Source organism: Hyaena hyaena, unplaced genomic scaffold (assembly GCF_003009895.1).
Source record: "Hyaena hyaena isolate Hyena2069 unplaced genomic scaffold, ASM300989v1 scaffold_277, whole genome shotgun sequence".
In the NCBI taxonomy this organism is placed as follows: Eukaryota; Metazoa; Chordata; class Mammalia; order Carnivora; family Hyaenidae; genus Hyaena; species Hyaena hyaena.
In genome coordinates, this window is record NW_024080905.1 from 2059340 (window position 1) to 2074108 (window position 14769).

The window sequence follows — 14769 nt, forward strand, 5'->3', positions numbered from 1 at the left end:
CTCAAAATAAATAAAGACACTTAAAAAATACTTCATGGTGGGGCGCCTGGGTGGCTTAGTCGGTTAAGCGTCCGACTTTTGCTTAGGTCATGATCTCGCGGTTCGTGGGTTCGAGCCCCGCGTCAGGCTCTGTGCTGACTGCCAGCTCAGAGCCTGGAGCCAGTTTCAGTCTGTGACTCCCTCTCTCTCTGACCCTCCCCTGCTCACGCTGTCTCTCTCTGTCTCCTAGAAATAAATAAAACATTAAAAAAAAATTTTAAAAAAATACTTCATGGAATATGAGGATTAAGGTGGAAAATGTGATTCTAAGTGGGAAGGAGGGGCTAAAGCCCTCCTGCTGTGACAAGACACGTTTTTCCTGCAGCTGGAAAAGGATACAATTCAAAGTAACCGTCCACCAGTCCACCACATATCACATCTTCCTTGAATTATGGTCCTGACATGATATGCTCATCTCCCAAAATAGAACTCCCATCATCACCTGTGAACTATTTTCAGCTCTCATGGAAGGCGAAGCCTAAAAGTTGCTTTTAGGTTCAAGCGAATCCCCCATCATTTGCAGTATTTGAGCACTTTACTTTTAAAATCAGAATGGTGTTTACGTATTAATTCAAAAGCCTTGGCTAAAACTTCAGTCTTCAGCAGAAAGCAATATCTCATGTAGTAGAAATTAATATCCCTGGGAACAGAATCTAAAACTCTCAGCATAAGGATACATACAAAATACCGAATTAAAAATTGGGTTTTTTCCTAACTATTCCATACATAATGCTTTTAACGAATGCCCTTTTTTTTCCTTCATCTCTTTTTTAAAAAATTTAATTACAGTGTAGTTAGGATTCAGTGTTGTATTAATCTCAGGTATACAATATAGTGATTCAGCACTTCTGTACGACGCCAGGTTGCATGTCACAAATGTCCTCCTTAGGTACTTAGGTACATCACCTATTTCACCCATCACCCCCCAACCCCTCCATCTGGTTACCATCAGTGTGCTCTCTCTAGTTAAGAGTCTGTTTTTTGGTTTGTCTTTTTTTTTCCCCCTTTTTTCCTTTGTTTTGTTTCTTAAATTCTACATATGAGTGAAATTGTACAAACCATGCGTGGTTTTGAGTAATGATTTTTTAAAAAGTGAAATGAGGGGTGCCTGGGAGGCTGAGTCAGTGGAGTGTCAGACCCTTGATTTCTGCTCAGGTCATGCATGATCTCACAAATTGTGAGATCAAGGCTTGCTCGGAGCCTGCTTGGGATTCTCTCTTTCCCTCTCTGCCCCAGCCCTCTCATACACTCTCTCTTTCTCTCTCAAAATATAAGAACTTAACAAAAGAGTAAAATGAACCCATTTTCCATAAAAAAAGAGGAGGAGTTTAAATGTATCTGGTGTTCAGAGCGTCAGAGGGTCACAGTCTCTTGCGTGTTGGGAATTAACTTTGGTTTGCTGGAGGCTTCTGCCGTTTTGCACACTGCCACCATACTCTTTATGTTTGGCCACAGAAAGAATTCCATTTGGGAGACTTTGAAATGGAAGGCTATAATGGCTGGCTGCCACTGGAAAGAAGAAATAGTGACTCTTTCTCTTGGTAAAGGTAGTTGGAAACAAAAGATTTCCATGAAAAAAATTTGCTATGATGTCTCTCTCTATTTTCCCTGTTCGCTTCCATTCCGGTCTGTCTGGGGATTCTCCCATCTTCTCTGGACTCCGCATTATGCACCCCGTCCTCACTGTGAGATGGGTAGTAGTAATTCTTAGGGTGCCACACCTGCGTCCACCTGCCAGGCACCACCCCTCACCCCTGTCAGCCCCCTCTAGGTAACACTCATTCCCTTTCATTCAGGCCCAAATGTAAAGCCCTTGTTGCTCCAAGTTCTGTTCTCTGAAGCTCCTGAGTTTGATGGGGGCGGGGCAGGGGAGGGGGGAAAGCCATGCTCAAGCATTCATGAATGGTAAGGAGTTCATGAGCTGCCCATCTTACTAGGATATTTGCATACTAGTATGGGTCATCTGGGAAAGATGCATTTTTGACATATAGGAGAATTAGGAGGAACTTAACGGGGGACCATGGGGGAGAAGAGGGGAAAAATAGTGGGGGAGAGGGAGGGAGGCAAACCATGAGAGACTCTTGAATGCTGAGAACAAACTGAGGGCTGATGGGGGTGTGGCGGAGGGGGGAGATGGGCATGGAGGAGGGCAGTTGGGATGAGCACTGGGTGTTATAAGGAAACCAACTTGACAATAAACTATTTTAAAAAAGTAAAAAAAAAAAACCTGAACATTTAATAAGATACATTATTTTTTTAAAAAGGGTGTCGAATGGCCAATCAGGTTTGGAAAAACTACCTATTTGTGACTGTTATTGGAGATTCATAAGACTTCGTAGCTTTTCCAAGACTGGGTAAGTTCTACGGTAAAGAGAGCTATTTGTTTAAACCTGAGATTTTCCAAAATTCATGAACATTAGCAAACATATCTGTCTGTCTGCACTTTTTTTTCTTCCTAGTTTAACAACTGCCAATGCTCCCTGGAGAACACACTTAGAGATATACTTCATTATTCCAAAGTAGTGATTTGTCTGCTGGTGTGAATTTCAGATACCGTGGTGGCACCTTGAGTACGCATTTTGGAATTCGAGTTTTCTTTCAACTTCTCTCTCTTTTTAAGTATTTATTTATTTGAGAGAGAGAGAGAGAGAATGAGCAGAGTTGGGGCAGAGAGATGTGGGCGGGGGGGACAGAGGATCCAAAGTGGGGTCCGTGCTGACAGCGGGGCTCAAACTCCCAAACGGCGAGATCATGACCTAAGCCAGATGGTTAACTGACTGAACCACCCAGTCAGTTCAGTCTTTCAATTCTTCTAACGTCACGCTATGTGCATAGCTGTCTTTTCTGCCTCTGAGTATTTGGCTTTCTTATCCAGTTTACTATACTACATGATCAATTCTGGTGTTAAGCTTATGTAAACAAATCATTCACCTGTTACTGACATCATCACTGAACTTAAAGTTCTCTTCAGCAGCCCATTCAGGAAGAAGAGTGTGTATATCTTTCGACAAAGAAAGCGTGTAATTTCTGCCTACAAACAAAGGCCTTCCCTTGTTACCTCTTGCTAATTCTCACCCATTTCTCTTCACACGGGACAGGGGGTCTGTGATGTCAAGGGTTGTTGCCTCGAGGTTGTACGTCCTCCCAGATCGAATCCTTCACAACCCGCCGTGGTTTTGTACTGTAGAAAAGGAGGTACACCACATTTTCCTGGCTGAGAGTCAGCGCTGTCAGGAAAGCTGGGTGGGCGATGCTGTGGCTGCTTCTGATGGGATCCAGTTGCAGTGTCAAAGCTGAGCTGGCCAAGCCTGCTCGCCTAGGCAACCACTTGCTGTTATTGGGGGGCAGTTTCTCTGCGTTACTGGGGGATAGAATGGAAAGACCCCAAGCAGGACATCACATCTCTCTCAGGGCTTCTGACCAAGCAGTGGCAGAGCCACTTTTCACGTAGGACCCATTTTTACCAGCCCATCAGCGACCCTTTCTGGACTGTACTCCTCCTCCTCTTGACCTTGGGGATTAGTGTCACTTGGTGAATCTGAACCTTCTTGGAGAGGTCATCGAGAATTTTATTCCTCTGTAAGTTAGGTTGGAAAGAGGAACATGAATAGAAGCATAAACGTGGAGCGACTGGGTGGCTCAGTCAGTTAAGCGTCCGACTCTTGATTTGAGCTCAGGTCATGACCTCACAGTGGTAAATTCGAGCCCCATGTCGGGCTCTGAGCTGAGTGTGGAGATTGCTAGGGATCCTCTCTCCTTCTCTGTCTGGCCCTGCCCCACTCACACATTGTCTCACACACACTCTGTCTCTTTCTCTCAAATAAATAAATAACCATTCGAAAAATAGAAGCATAAATGCTATCATTTGAAATTAGGATGTATAATTTCTTGTCAAAAAGTAAGTCGTGTGTACTGCTTTATAAAGAAAATAATTCTATAACAATTTACTGAAAAAAAGGTAGATTTGTCCATCAAATATATTTAAGAGTATATAGGGGAAGGTATTATTCTCCAAAAGCAAACCAAAGTGAAAACCAACTAAAAACAAACAGGAATTAGAGAAAAAGACACACAGAATCTTAATGTTTGTCCTAAAACAATGAAAAAGGCATATTTGTCTACATTTTTTAAGCTTTAACATAATTTTAAAAAGGTAATGCACAGGGGCACCTGGGTGGCTTAGTCAGCTAAGCATCCGACTCTTGGTTTTGGCTCAGGTTGTGATCTCACAGTTTGTGAGTTCAAATCAGCACATCTGGCTCTGTGCTGACAGTGCTGAACCTGCTTGGGATTTCCCTCTCCCTCTCCCTCTCTCTCTCTCTGCTCCTCCCTGACTAGCTTTCTCTCTCTCACTCTCTCTCTCTCTCTCAAAAATAAATTTAAAAACTCTTTAAATATATTGCTCACAGATTTCAAACATTACTCATAAAAGCAGATTAGAGAAAATGCTAAATTTCTAAAAATTAAAAAATTTTAATTTTAAATATAAATTTAAAAATGTATAGTATTTAGATAACCAAAAGCTTTGATGAACTCCAATGAGTCTCACTTCACCAGACTGGGCATATAGTAAGTTTCATGGGTTATAATAATGTGAAAGCATGTTACAACAGAAAAATACTAAGCAGATAAAGTTACCATTATTATAATTTAAATTGCATTTAAGGGAAAGTTCTAAGAAACCAAGCTATTCTATTTAGAAAAACATGATAAAAAGAAAAAAACTACATCCTCATACTAGCACATCGTCATTCCATCCATTTTCTTCTACCTATAGTCTAGGTGCTTTTCCAACTGCTGTTTTTTCATTGGGTCTCAAGGTAAGTGAGATGTCACTTGAGCCCTTTTAAAGGGGAATCTTAGGGACCACCTGGGTGGCTCAGTCAGTTAAGCATCAACTCTTGATTTTGGCTCATAGTTGTAAGTTTCAGCCTGGAGATGCGCTCCATGCTGACAGTATGGAGCCTGTTTGGGATTCTCTCTCTCCCTCTCTTTCTGTCCCCTGCCTCTCTCTGTCTCAAAATTTAAAAAAATAATAAATTAAAAAGTAAAAGGGGAATCTTAGTTTTCTACATTTTGAGTCCTTTGGACGTTAGCCCCATTGGTTTTCCAAGCCAGACATTTTGGGCGCTCATGTCTCCAGTGTAGATCCCAGGGGTCGGGGTGCCTGATGTGAGTCACCAAGCTCTTGCTCCTGTGGGAGAAGCACCAGACTGATGAGATCCTTCCCTGCTGTGGGTTGCCGCTCTGGGACCACGGGTGTTGGGTGAGACCATGTCTCTGCCTCTCCTACTCATCTCAATGTGGTCTGTTTATCCTTTGTTGTGGAGAAGCAATTAATCTAGCTTTCAGATCCCTTTCAGAGCTGTAGCTATAGATCTGGTGGGCCCGTAGGAGGCCACGAGTTCAGGATCTTCCTACACTGCTGACTTGCGGGAGTCCCTCCCCACACTGCAGCATTATTTATAAGAACCAAGACACGGAAACATCCTAAGTGTCCACCATCAGATAAATGGGTAAAGAAGATGTGGTGTGTATAAAATGAAATGTTATTCAGCTGCACAAAAGAAGGAAATCTTGCCATTTGCAACGACATGGATGGAACTTGAGGGCATTATGCCAAGTGAAATGCGATAGACAAATACCACGTGATCTCCCTTATATGTGGAATATAAAAAATAAAACAAAATGAGCTCATAAATACAGATTGGTGGTTGTTAGAGCCCGAGGCATAGGGGATGGGCAACATGGGTGAAGGTGGTCAAAAAAGCCAGATTTCCACTTATAAAATAAAGAAGTTTGGGGATGTCGTGTACAGCATGTTTACTATAATTAATAATACTATATGTGTAATTTGAAAGTTTCTAAGAGTATAGATCTCACAATTTCTTACCACAGGAAAAAATTTTATAACTCTGTGTGATAAATGGATAAAGAAAATGAGTGTTCGCTAGAATTATTGTGATTATTTCACAATGTATACAAATACGAATCATAACTAACATAGTACTCTGAAACTAACATAGTACTCTATGTCAGTTATACCACAATTCAAGAAAATAATAGATCTCACACTCTTGCTATTCTCTATCCTCCCTCCATAAATTTGCTGAAATCAAGCTTCCAATGGCTCCTATTCTTTCCATTTTTCCTTCTTTTAATTCTATTCATGGGAACCGAGAGTATTCTTGGCAAACTGTCTTCCGATACAGCCCACAGGTCACTTTCTTTATATATTTTCTCAAGGTTACTAGATGACTGTGTTGATCATCTGGGTGCTTGTTAAAAGCAAAGATTCTGGACCCTTCTATAGTCTTTCTATATAAGTGTTTCTGAGTGTGGCCTCAGAATTTAAATTTCTAGAAGATTCTTATACATACTAAAGTTTGAGAGCTACATCACTTTTTTTTAACTTAGTTTTCTCAATAGTTTCTTTTGCTGTGAATGGGAAAAGAAAACCTTGCAATCTACCAGGATCCTGTTTTCTAGATGACAGAAAAGGCAACGAGTACTCAAGAGTATCAACATATGTTATACAATCAAGTCCTTGTGTTTTTTCTAAAATCAAGACCTGTGATCATTCTGAAGTGAGTGTAGATGCAGTCTCTCTTTTAGTATTTTGATGAATTGTTCCTGAAGGAAAAAGAAGGTATAAAAGAATGGCAAGAGGGTGAGACCTTCTTTCTTTGGAGGAGATATGAAATGTAGGTAAGAACTAGACGCCCAAAGACCTGACTGTTTTGTAACCTTGGATGGATCCCTTTGTTTACCTGGGTTTCAGGTGTCTTGTGTACAATTGAGCAAAAGAAAGAATCTCGTAGTTTCCTTTGAGCACTAATAAACAATATCATTCTAGGGCTCCTGGGTGGCTCAGTTGCTTAACTGTCTGTCTCTTGATTTCCACTCAGGTTATGGTCTCACGGTTGGTAAGATCAAGTTCTGCCTCAGGCTCTGTGCCGAGAGCGTAGAGCCTACATGGGATTGTCTCACTCCTTCTCTCTGCCCCTCCTCTTCCCTCCAAATAAATAAAAAACATTAAAAAAAATTTTTTTTAACCAATATATCATTCTTCTTCTCTAGGGGAAGTATAAAGCTGAACCAAACACTAATAATACAGAAATGAAGAAAGAAGTTCTCTTTAATGACAAATACTGAAGATGTATGCTTACAGCCAACTTTCCTCCTTATGTTTTTTTTTTTAAATAAATGATGTAAAAATACCATACAGCGGTGAAAAAGAGTAAAATACACATCACGTTGGATACATCTCAGAAAATAATATTGAGTAAAAAAAAAAAATCAAGTTCCAAAAGAATTCATTGATTCCACTTATATCAACTCAAAACATTCAAGACTAAACTACCCATTGTTTGAAGATATCAACATATATGCCAGACTTCAAAGAAAAGCAAAGGAATGATACACGAAAATTCAGAGTAGTGGCTTCCACTAGGGAAAAGCCTCAGAACCTTATGGAGTGGCACATAGGAGCCCTCAAAATGGGGGTGGGGGGGAGGGAACACTCCCTTCCTTATCCTGGGTGATGGTTTCATGGTCGTCAATTTTATTGTAATTCATCATGCCTTACATGCATGTTATAATTATTCTTTTGTATCCAATCAGCCTTTAATGAAAACAATTAAAAACCAGTCAAGAGCATATAATATTTTGATACATGGCAAATTTTGCTCCTCTGTTGTGCATGTTTCCATGCTGTTTCTCTATTTTTTTTTTACAGACTTTCATGTTTAAGTAAATAGACATTTCGTGAGTAGCATAAAACAGAACCCTGTACTTCGGGAGTTCTTCATGTAAGAACAAAACAGCATCAACAACACAAGGTAAGAGAACATCAACAAATATGTAACAGGTACCTTTGCTAAAGTAAACTAGAACTGTATAAACACGGATTGTGTAAGGCATACATTTTTGCAAACAGAGAAATTTGGTGCCAGATTTCCAAATCATCATCCTGTAGCACTATTATTAGCTCCTTCCATTTGAATAGCACATGTTCTTTTATTCACAAATATTGAAAATTATGCCTTCTTCTTCCCCATCCCCTTGGTCACAAATGCAATGATTCATTTTTAAATATCATGATCCAGGTACTGCTTTGCGTGAACTATTCTTCAAAAGAACACCAGGTTATGTGGATGTTGAGGCTGGATTTCTTGGCCACACTGTTGAACCTAGGAGCATCCTGCTGGTAGATCAGTGATTTTGCAGCTTTGGAAAATGTTAAATTAGTCATCATGCCCCTTTACTGCAGTTGGCCATGCTTCTCAGCTCATAGGAGATAAAATGTCTAGTGAGGTAGGGAAAACAAAACAGCTAGGTCCAAGATTTTAGAACTTGTTAACTTTCTCCCAAGGCTAAACACCACCAACAACGACTGCCATGTTCCCCAACAGACAAACACACTCTTCCTCTCTCCCTCCTTCACTAAATCCCAGCTATGATTCATATCTTGGAGATAACTTAGCTGTGTGTGTTGGGGGGCAGACAGAGGGAGCGGGTGAGGGCAAGGGAGAGATATAGGCTTCCTTAAGCACATCTAACTTCTCCATTCCCTGGATTATACATAAAGTAAGTAATTTCATACCTCACCTAAGTGCACAGTACAAGAATTTTGCTTTCCTGAAATTCAGCCTCTAACAGGGCACAAAGATGTAGTTGCAAAATTGAAAGAATTTACTCAGTTCGTTTTGAGAGACATGCAGTAAATTTTGGGATTTGTCCTCTCTGAATGCGATGGAAATGCATTCAAAAGGCAAAAATCAAAGTAGCTCATAAGCATTTATCCTAGAAAATGCAAAAGAAAGCCATCTCCTTTCTTGTGTCTTGTTGCTATGGAAAGCCTCACAGTCTGGATAGGCACCCTAAACTGTTTTCAAAAATGGAATAGACAATGCAATAAAAGTGAAACTCATCGTTGTCTGGCGCATTTAAAACAGAGGTGGCATTTGATGATGAAACTCAAAAGTTTGCTCTTCTATTAAGATGGAAAATAAGTTTTATCCATTCATCATTTTTATAAAGGCCAGGTCTCTTTTGTAGTTGTTTGAAAATAGAGTGATAAAACTGAATGTAACAGAGCTCACATACATGATGCCTAAAAATGGTTGTGGAGACATTCATAGCAGCTGAAGACGCATGGCTGAAAAGATGTGCACGGAATACCGACTTGAGGAACCTCATCGTTCCGTGGCTTATTACCAGACGCACATTTGTTTACACTGAAATGAAACCAGAGAAACAGTTAAGTGCATGGAGAAATATGACAATATCTTGCAGGAGCCCAGCCTTATGTACAAGTGAAATTAGAGGACCCCATCATTAACATGATCAAAAGCAGCTGACATTTCTAACACAAGTTAAGATCTGAAAATCTGGGTGGAATTACTTATACTTCTATTCAGACTCCCCAAGAAAGACCCTATTAAGTCCAACTAAATTGTACCAAGTGCCTTAAAGAGGTGCCTGTCTGTTTTAATTTTCCTGACACTCCCCTCTGAGGCTTGGTCTAATAGTGATTGTATAATGCTATTAGGAGTGCCTCTGATAGGAAAACGCAGTTGTCAGCTACTGCTTTATTATTTTGATGGTATGCAATAATTTCTCTCAGGGCTGTTGCTACATAAAAGAATATATTTGCCTGCTATCTCAGCTCCTAATTAAGCACCAGTGAAATTTTATACTAATATTGGATTTAAAGGGAAGATTGTAAAAGCATTTATCTTCCAAACCCACCCGATTATCATTAGTGTACTACTCTAAACATAAAGAAATCAATACATTTTAGAAATGGATTTATAATGCAATGCACTTTGGCGGGGCCTGGGTGGCTCAGTTGTTTAAGCGTCCGACTTTGGCTCAGGTCATGATCCCACAGTTTGTGGGTTCGAGCCCTGCATCAGGCTCTGTGCTGACAGCTAGCTCAGAGTCTGGAGCCTGTTTCAGATTCTGTATCTCCCCCTCTCTCTCCCCCTCCCCTGCTCACCTCTCTCTCTCTCAGAAATAAATAAAACATTAAAAAAAATTATAATGCAATGCACTTTGTACTATTTTTCTAAAATCTCATTCATGTTGGGTATTTAATACCTTCCCTTTGAAAATATAGACTAAGGTGACTTTAGGTGGGTCTGTGATATTTTCAGGCACTTTTTTTTTTGCATGTAATTGCAAAAATAGGTGCTATACAGATGTCACATTTCATCAGTAATATGTTTTGCTTTTGAAGGTAGGAACCAATTGGAGAAACACTGAGCAGGTATGAATTAATCTCAAGGAAACTGGGAGTTCGTTCACAAACAGGTGACCGTTTCAAAATTAGCAAGAAAACCAATGTGATAGGAGTAGTTGGTGAGGAAATACAATGAAACAAACAAAGAAACAAACAAAAAGGATTGACCACCAATCTGCTCTTCGATGTATTTGTGTCTAATTTAGGCACAGATCAGTGTGGTCTAGCAACACCAGCTATTTTTATTCCCATCTTTGTTTGCCAAAATTTGGTATTTCCTGTCCCTGACCATTAAGCTGTTGCAAACACCCGGGGTGATCTGTATGTGCCTGTGTCCCTCCCTATCTTTACTGACCACCCCTTCATTCCCAGTGATTTTGATTCTTGTCCTAGTTGATTGACTACCATTTCCGTTCCCACCGACCTCCTGTTGTGATCCTCGAATTATTTCTTTGGTGTCTAAGCAATCTGTTTCCAATTTTACAAGCTATCGTGAAACACGAAGCTCCAGATGCTGACAGGGGCTTTCCATACAATAATCAGCAACTTTGCTATAGAGTCAGCCTCACAGCTGCTAAGTGGCAGAGGCAGGATTTGAACCCAGGGCCAGCAAACTGCAAGGAGGACTCTTTCTCCCTTTTTAGACCACACTCCCTAGATAAAGGCCTGGAATCAGTTCAGTGGAGTTATCAGCCCAGTGCCTCAGAAAGCATGTGGTCTGCACAAGGACCATCTACAGGGAAATGAAAGGTGAGTAGCTAAGGATAGAATGAATTAACACGTTTAGAGGTGAGGCCTGAGATTACGTGAGAAGTTGGCGATGATGTCAGAAGAATTTTTTTTTCGATTTTTAATGTTAAATTTATTTTTGACAGGTGTGGGAGGAGGGTCAGAGAGAGAGGGAGACAGAAGATCTGAAGCAGGCTCTAGGATCTGAGCTGTCTGCCCAGAGCCTTGATGGGATGCCAACTCATGAACCGTGAGATCATGACATGAATCGAAGCCACCCACATGGCCTGATGTTAGAGGAGTCTTATCAAGTACTTGAGTGGACAGCAGACTATAGATCAATGAAAAGCAAGGTGGGGTTTGGGAAGTGTTTCCCTACCTGGGGTGATTGTCATTCACCCCCCCCCCCACCGGGACCATTTGGCAATGTCTTAGAGACATTTTAGTTGTCACAACTCAGGGGTGGTGGTTCAATGCCAGGGAGGCAGCTGAACATGCTACAGTGCACAGGACAGTGCTCCCTCCCCGCCCCCCCCCCCCAACAAAAAAAGGTCTGGCTCCAAATGTCAATAGCTAGAAAGCCCTCAGGACAGGGTGACTTGAAGGTATCAGAGAGGGAGAACATTACTTCAGTATGGTCCATTGCACCACACTGAGCTTTCTTTGTGGGGCCAACTGTTTTCACTTAATTATGTTCAGTGGGTTGGATTTAAATTATTTCAAAATGGATGGAGTAATTTTCAGCTTGTTCACTTCTGATGGGATGATAGTCGGTTTGCCGTGATGCTACAGACAGAAAGTCTTCAGTAATCTGTCTTCTCTCCATGTCCTTTGACCTTCATGACTCTGAAGTAACTGGTAACTTAAAAAGAGCGCTCAGCTTTGTTTGTGATGGACGGAGCCTCGTCACCCTCTCCATTGTTTTTAAAGCAGAAGGAAAACACTGCTTCTAGGCACCCCCTTTTCTGTCTGTGTCAAGTCCTGTAGAAACCTGGGCTGCTGTTTTGGCTGGCGACGGGAGACAACTTCTCAGAACCTGCTATCACTCTCTCCAGTCTTACCCTTTGCATTCTCTGTGGGTTTCCCTTCAAAACACCACAATCAAATCATTCCTCTTCCCTCCAAGATGGAATCTTAGATATAGAAGAGTATTAGCAGCTCATATATTCATCAGGTTTTTTTTTTTTTTGGAAGATAAGGTTTCTTCTGTGTCGAATATGAAAAGGCATTTTAATGCTATCTCTGACTTATTCTCCCGTGCTTTCCCCTTCCCATGTTCACATTATTCATAGCAACACCCGCTCTTAGTTCTTTTTAAATAGTGTGGCTTTTAAGCTTGGCAGACCCCGGTGGAAATGATCAGGGAGGATTTCATAGAAATATTGCTTCTTTGGGAGAGCATTAGCTCCATCCTAACAGATTGAAGGAAAGCGGTGTTTGTCCTCGCTCAGCTCCACGGCGCGGAGAATAGTTGCCACCCTTCCTTATCAAAATCCCCTCCTCTGGAGGTCTTGAAAGATGAAACAGAAATAAAGTTTTATTTTTGTTTGGTTTGGGTTTTTTTTTTTTTTCCTTGTCAGCCACTGATAGCCATTCAGTGCTAAAGGATATCGATTCTGATCTTGGGTAGAGAATGAAGCAGGGTGAAGAAGGCCGTTCTCGGCGGCATTGCTCATTTTCCCTCTGACAGGCTGCTGCTTTCACAAGGCAAAGTCACCCTAGTAGCATCTCACTGGGGAATCTTCTCATCTGGCTGATGAGGCCCCTCTGGCCTCCTCCATCGCTCTAGCAGGTGCTTGATGCTCCACGGATAATGGCATGAAATAGCTACAGGACTGCCAGGAAGATCAGCTAGCCCTTCAGTAAATATGTATCAAGCACTGACTAATAAGCAGAGTAACGAAGGTGGTACCCAACTGTTCACCTGCAGAGGATGGGGTTTGCTCCAGACCTACGCCCACCGTTACTGCCATTATAATTAAGTTCAAAAGGCCAGAAGGTCTGAAAAATATTGTAAGGCTCAAAGATCAAGAGGAGGCACATCGCATGGAAGTGAGAAAACTTTTCATTTCTGGGTGACCCCGCAAACCAAAGCTGATAGGAGGGAGGCTGACCTGTTAGTGACGTATTGTGCGTGGCTCATCTGTGTGCCATCTCCCTCCTACCCACCCCTTCCCAACAGATTTGCTCCAGTCCAAACAGGCACTCTCTCTCCATATAACGTTGTCCCTTGGCCTGAGTTTTCTCTAGCAAAGTCTCACCTTTCTTCCTCTGATATTTATTAAGCACTCATTGCATATGAGGCATCAACATTATGACATGTTGACAAAGTAAATACTTCTATTAGCTCTCATTTCACAGGTAAGAGACTTTGATTTGGAGAGTTAACCATTGGCCCAGGGTCACCCAGGGAGGAAGTGGTGGCACCAAGCTTGAAGCCCTGCGGCTTAACTTCAGACTCAGTTGTGTCTACTCGGGCAGACGGGTTTACTTATTCCACCACAACCAGAGAAATGAACCAGCGCTTGATGGACATCTTGCTCTCAGAACCATCCTGGCCCTTATCACTATGGAGACCTGGAAATGGGATGAGCCACATCCCTACCCTCCTGGAGTGTTGAAGGCCACCCTACTTAAACAGTATTGATTGGATAATCATTTTTTTTAGCAAAAAGAACTGAGCCCTGACTTATAGTCAGGAGTCATGAAACTGGAATCAAAATTAAAATTTTGGGGCAATGTTGAGTTCTTCTCAAAAACAAAGTGCACCATGAAGAAATTAGGGATGATTCCATGTATTTACAGACTCATGCTTAACACTAAGTAGAAGCAGAACACAGGGGCTCTGACTGGAGCCCAGCTTCCTTGCTATTCCCGTCTCTAAGAGAGTATGAGGTGACTTTCTTCTCCACTTCCCGACATGCCTTGCAGTAGTTTCCGCATTTAACTTTCCGGGATTTTGTGGTGGAGGGTGGGAGGGGGTGGCACTGAGTTTCTGTCTCTTGTGTTTTATATATATTTATTTTCCTCTGATGCTTCAGTGGAGTGCCTTTTTTTTTTCCTTCTTTGGTCCCTGGTTAAACCTTCATTTTGCTTAGAGAAAATTGAAGGCTCCTGTTGCTAAAAATAAGAGAGATGAATTGATAGTTAAACGTATTAACTAAAGGCATTATACTTGGCTGAATGTGAGAATAGCAAACCATAAAAAGTACCATTATAATATATTCTACTTCTCTTAATTTGACACTAAGCTGCTTTCTTGCCTTTATACATAGTCAACATCGGTTCACCAGAAGGATGGTAGTTAAGAAACAAGCTGTTAAATATTAAAGCTGAATCTATGTAATTGAATGTTTTGGGTCTGGCTGTGTTCTAAATATATGCTATTAAGATACCGTTCCAAAAAGATATTTAATTACTGACATCTAATCATGTTATTGCCATTTCTTTAACCAAGCAAAAATATGAAGTGCTGGAAAGAAAACAGTTTCATTTTAAACAGAAACGTTTTATTAATTTCAGCAATAAAACCAAACTCCAATCTCCAAATGAAATCATCCCGTTTTTAAAGACAGCACTTTTCAGTTTGTGCTATGCTGAGATGGATGCTCCTACTTACAGTGCTCAAATATTCCCACAAATAATGCACGCAATAAAAGTTAATTATGCCCGTTTATTACATCAAAATAAAATCCAAACCATGGAATTCACAAAGGAGGATTTCACAGTCAACTGCAGAGCATTATTATGGATGT